The sequence below is a fragment of the Clarias gariepinus genome, chromosome 16 (genome assembly GCF_024256425.1).
Source record: "Clarias gariepinus isolate MV-2021 ecotype Netherlands chromosome 16, CGAR_prim_01v2, whole genome shotgun sequence".
Taxonomy (NCBI): Eukaryota; Metazoa; Chordata; class Actinopteri; order Siluriformes; family Clariidae; genus Clarias; species Clarias gariepinus.
The window spans coordinates 15,279,436-15,285,435 of record NC_071115.1 but is presented as its reverse complement, the minus strand read 5'-3'; positions in this window follow the sequence as shown (position 1 = coordinate 15,285,435).

Genomic DNA, 6,000 nt, shown 5'->3' with positions numbered 1-6,000 from the left:
CTGAAATAGTTGGGATCGTTAAAGTTGTTCTGCGTGAGACAGAAAGACATTCGATTGTAAACAGTGCGTTTAAAAATTTTAGAAAGAAAAGTAAGAAATAATGCTGGGAAATAGTTACTGATGTCCACTGGATTTAGGCAGGGTTCTTTAAGGAAGGGAGTAACACTTACTTTTCTTAAATGCAGCATGAACATGACCAGTTGATATACTGTAGAATGGTTTATGATGGTTGTGATGAAGGCGAGTAGGTCTTGTGAGATGGCCTGAAACATTGTGGAAGGGATTGGGTCTAATGAACAGGTGGTAGGATTGGAGGACAAGATAATGTGCTGGATCTTATCAGTGGTCAGGTTGGAAAATTCTGCAAAGAGAGGAGAGAGAGGTTCCATAAGTTGGGGCTGCGGTGGGAGTGAAGGTCTGGCAGATTGCTGTTCTGGGAAGTTTGGAGGTAAGTTTGTGGTTTAGGTTCATTGCAACACCACATTTTCCTTTCAGCTAATATAAAAAGTCATCTTGATCAAAATGATATGATACTATAACATGAAGAAATTGCGCTTATACCACATCTGATTTGATAATGCACAGAGGGCTTTCGAATCGAAATGGGACTTTTGATTGTGCAGAATAAAAGAACTCAATTATGTGAGTAAAAACTACCTTTATTTCTCTATATAATTCCCTGATACACTAATGCACCTTTACTAGTGCTTGGAAAAAGATAAGTAATTTTTCTCAGTACACCAGAGCCATGATCGAACTACCTGCTTTACATCTGGAATGCTGGCCTAACAGGAAACCCTGTTATGGCCCAAACATGTGGAAATGGCCAGCAAGGTCAGGCCTGTCCAGTGGATGTGGCAATAACTTCCAGATAAGTTTCTGTAATATGTAAGTGGTGTTTATGAATGATTGTATGTACAGTTCCCACAGACAGATGTATCCTTTCCACAAGTTAGTAAGAAGTTATCCCGTCAATTTCAGTCAATTTAATGTTCACAGAACGACTACAGTGGGCTTCAAGCCACCTCAGCTGGGAACGTTATTCACAGGCATACAGCTTTCTATAAAAAAAGTTTGAAAGCACCATTGAAATGTTTAACTGTGGCTAAGAGTCTCATCACCATACTGTGCTTATGCCAGTATGATCAGTTTTATGCCTTCAATAATGAGAAATTTAATCTTAAGTCCTGGTTTTACTTGAATGCCCTCATAGAATAAATTTATTTATTTATTTTCATGTACTGCTTTATTTAACTCCCTGCTATCACATTCTGGCAACTTAACTATTAACATATTATATTTACATGTGTATAATGTTACATATATATGCAATTTGCAATTAATTAATAATGTTTTTATAAATTTGGAATCATTTATAGAATCTAATTAACGCAGCTTTTTAATGTGGCTATGTGTAAGCAATAAGTATTGCATGAATATTTTATAGTGCAACCACTGAGGGAAAGTGAACAGGGAAGAAATCGCTTTAGTTTCAGTGAATGCTTTAAAAGGGGAGCTGATTTAAGCCAACGGCTACTTTTACTTCGAAAACAATGATGCTTTTTTTGTATTTACATTAATATTTTCATGACTGCTTAAAAGGTTTTGAAAAAAGAAGGAAAAGACTCTTTCTCTCTCTCTTTATATATATATATATATATATATATATATATATATATATATATATATATATACTCAAAGCTCAAAAAACTTAGTGAAGTCAGGCTGATTAATACAGTAGTGAAAGCTAGTTAAATACATTTTACAATTTAAAATGTTTCATTTGATTTTGTATTCATTCAATGCACATCATGTAAGCCTTGCTTACCATGCAAATCAATTTTCTGGCTAGAAATTCCAAAGTGTGGACAATTAGCTGGAGGTGTCGAAGCAAAGTGCAGACATTCTTCAAGATGGAAAACTAAGGCCAGGAAGAGTTTCTCAGTCAGCTACAGGACATAACAATACTGTCTGTTAATCACACAGCAGGACAGACTGTTGAGTATGACTACACTCATTCAAACACACAAACACACACATACACACAGATAAGCTAAAGCCTGCACACATGAAATTTTAACATTCAGGTAGCTGTGTTAAAATTTTTATAACTTTAGCCGTATAGTTACAAAACCATTCATCACAAATGACTTAAACTTGGTAAGATGACCCTTGTTCAAACCAGTGGTGCGCCCTGGCTAGTTGTTGTGCAGTCTATTAGGACCTAATGAGACAACAGGTGGACAGCACCCCATGGCCTAAGGGCTCAGTGACCCTCTTAAGTAAGTGATACTGAAAAATGGCTCGTCACTGCTCGGACCATTCAGACCTCATTAATCTGAGACGCTGGAAAAGGAGAGGAGAATCTCAGAGCCTTGATCTTGCCCCTTTGACCCAGTCGCAACATTATTTTTCATTAGTTCAGACGCTAAGCTTAGCCAAGCAGCAATATGGCTTTTTAGTGTCTTACATGCCTTACAGCTCCATATAGAGACCTTTTTGCTATGTAACCTGCAGCTTCTGAACCTCTCCTGGCTCCTTTAAATCAATACTACTTACAATACTTGACATCTGTGCTCTGTGAAACAGACCCCTGCTGCTGAGCTTCCTGGAGAAAGTCTCTCCATCATCCCATTCTCCTTGCAAGAGGAGAAAAGAATGCAAGAGGCAAAGAGGTCAAAGAGCAAAATAGCATATTGTATCTGCTCTGCTCTAAATGTGAATATGTTGCCTAATCAGCAGTACAAGTAATGCTTTATTATTCATTAACCCCTGTGATGAAGGTCCATATGGAGTAACTGACAAGAGCAAATGGCATTAGAATAAATAACAACTGAGGGTTTCCTGCTGTTTCAACTGAATTATCTAAGTGTTTCACATCTTCATTTGCACATTTGATGAATGATAAATTTCGTTTGGTTCCCCTTGTGCCTGTCCAGTCGGGATCAAGACGTCCTTCTGTACAGCTAACGAAGCTGCTATTCTATAAGCCTGATCTCTGCGGTGAGGAATAGATACCTGAGCTGGATTTTGTCAGTGACCTCTTGACTTCCCTGCAATAAATTTTCACAGCACTTTAATATGGTGCCTCTTTTATCCAACCACTGTCATTTGTATGATGTGGTTTTGTACTAAAACTTAAGCACCCGGAGGAAACCTCAACCATGGAGGAACGAGGCCACAGTGCTAACTCTACACCACCGTGCCGCCGCGAAGAACAATTATCACTTTTAACTGAACGTAACAGCACACCCTCAGCCCCTTACTGTTGGAATAAATATGTTTTCCTTTTTCCTCTACAGGGAAATATATCAGAATTATTTTGGCAATCATAGTGGGCAGAAGTTATGTATGAACTTGAGAAACACTGCAATATCCAAAGATATATTGTAATATCCTTCGGATTAATGAGCAAAACTGTTTTAGGGGCAATTTCATCTAAAATTGTGAGTCAGCTTCTGGTTCTGAAAATGTACACTTATTGTCCAGTTTATTAGGAACAACTGTACACCTAACACATCAATATAGTTATCTAATTAGTCATTCATGTGGGAGCAGTGCAATGGGAAATGAATAGATAATTAATAAATAAAATAAATAAATAAATAAGTCTGAGTTTGATGTGAACTCTGGACCTGTACCTACTGCACTGTATATGCTTCTATGCATTCTGCTGCTGTCACATGATTGGCTGATTAAAAAAACTGCAAAATCAAGCAAGTTTACAGGTGTTCCTATTAAATTGAATGTTACGTGTATGTGACATTAAATAGCAACGACTCACAACTTCATGAACAAATGATTATGAAATGCTGGAATATTTCACGCCTTAGGCTTATTGATTTCAGTTGTGTGTGTGTGTGTGTGTGTTTAGTTTTGTGCAATTGCACCAGAAGTTGTGTCACTCTTGTACATTGGCACACTAAAATAGAAAGTGCTGGATTCCCTTACTGGAAAATCTGCATTTCTGATAATACAAGTTTTTTTGTACAATTCAATATTAAAATACTTCAGGCTTCCCTGCATTTAATTCAGTATGTCGTAACACATTGCGTTATAAAAATTCGTTATGTATAAAATGAGCCGAAAGTACTAGTTCCAGCTTGTTCATAAAACAGTCAGGCTTTGTCCTGGCATATGCCTGTACAGATTTAATGGCTTTTAGAAGCAGAGGATGAGATGTCACACTGCTGGTTATTTCCCTGCAGCAGTGGAGCCACAATACTATCCTGAGACTAGACCTAATGAAAACGTTGGTCCTTCTTAGACAGGGATCTGCTACACCCCTAAACTGTGAGGGCTGTTCCGACGTGGCTGTAATTGCATATAATCATGGCTTAACACCTTAGGGCACTAAACACAGGTCTGGGAGACTGAACTGATACTGTAGTAGTCCTGAGTCAAGCCGCACCAGTTAGTTACAGTTGTTTACATGACCCAAAACACAAGTTCTGAGCTGTTAGAGCAGGGAACCCCAGATACACTAATTCTAGACACAAGAAAATATCAATTAAGTACAGTCTATTATAAGTTCAGATTTGCTTTCAGTTTATTGTATTACTATATTGAACTGTATTCTGACTTCATATGAGGTGGTATGAAAAAGTTTCTAGACTAGTTTTGTAACACGCCCAAACATGGCAGCGCAAGGCTGTACACCCAGTCACAGAGAGCAATAACCAAGTCAGTGTGCCAAAAACATAGTCCTGTGTACATCGGGAGCTGTGCAGCTGGTGCTGTTCTGACCACGATCATGGACAGCAAGTTGGAACAAATAGCAAACGTGACATTCTGTGTAAAAATGGGCAAATCTGCCACACAGACATCTTTGGCAAGTAAACGCATGTTTAAAGAGTTAAAGAACATCACTGGAAACAACAAGAGATCAGGAAAACCTTCAACAAGCTTAAACCCTGAAAATGTTTAAACTATTCGGCAACTTGTGCATTATGATTATCTGAGAAGATAATAATAAAGTATTAATAGTTGCTTCTCTTGTAAACAGAGTGTGGCACAGAGATGAAAGTCTGCGATTCTACAAACATGTAACTTTGCTGCTTATTATGCAGTTGTTTTTACATAGTGTGGTTCTTCTGTCTAGCTTTTAGGCTTCAATAATATATTTAATTAGAAAATAATTACTATTCCACTCTAGTCAATGAGAATTTCCCTATTTAAAGGCAATGTGTAGCTGAATTGTTTTCCAACTGGCTTTAACTATTCTACAAATGACTCCTCAAGGGGAAAAAAAGCTCTTTAAAGCAGTTCAATTTTGGAAACGTCTCTGAAAGGAGTTCTACCTAAAGAATCCATTAGGCCTCTGGTGTTAATGTTTTAATAAAATATATTTATTAATTTGGATATTAATTTGGTATAATAATGCTTGGAAACTACGTACAGACTTTGTGGTCTCATCCTTGTTTCTGTGCATCTCTTGACACAGGTACAACAGATCTCGCTCTCTGTCACACACACACACACACACACACATGGGATAATGTGCTCATCGTGTTTGTCTGCTCGTAACACTCTCCTGTGTACCTGCATGTGTGACAAAGGTGTGAGAGTCGAGGTTAGCATGCAGATGTGTGAGCAAAATTGTGACTTGAAAAGTTGTTTACATCTATGAGGATGAAAAGACAGGGATTATACATCATTTTAGACTGTGGCAGAGCCGCATAAGAATGAAGCTATTCACTAAACCACATGAAACATGACAAGATCAAATGTATAGTCAGACCGTTTGTCTGCTCATAATGTGAAGAATTATGTTTTATTGTGTTTTGGGTGAATATGATTTTTCATTTTGATAGCTGATTTCAACTGAACTGCCATGTTGGCTTAACAGAGGCAGTATTGCTATTGATGCACAAGGACTTAAAAAGATTTAAAAAGTACTTATACACTCTATGTATAATGAAACAGTAGTTATGAAATGAAAAAGCTAGTGAATCTAATGAAAAGACACTGTTACGCTAAATTCAGTGTGCCGAACTTGAT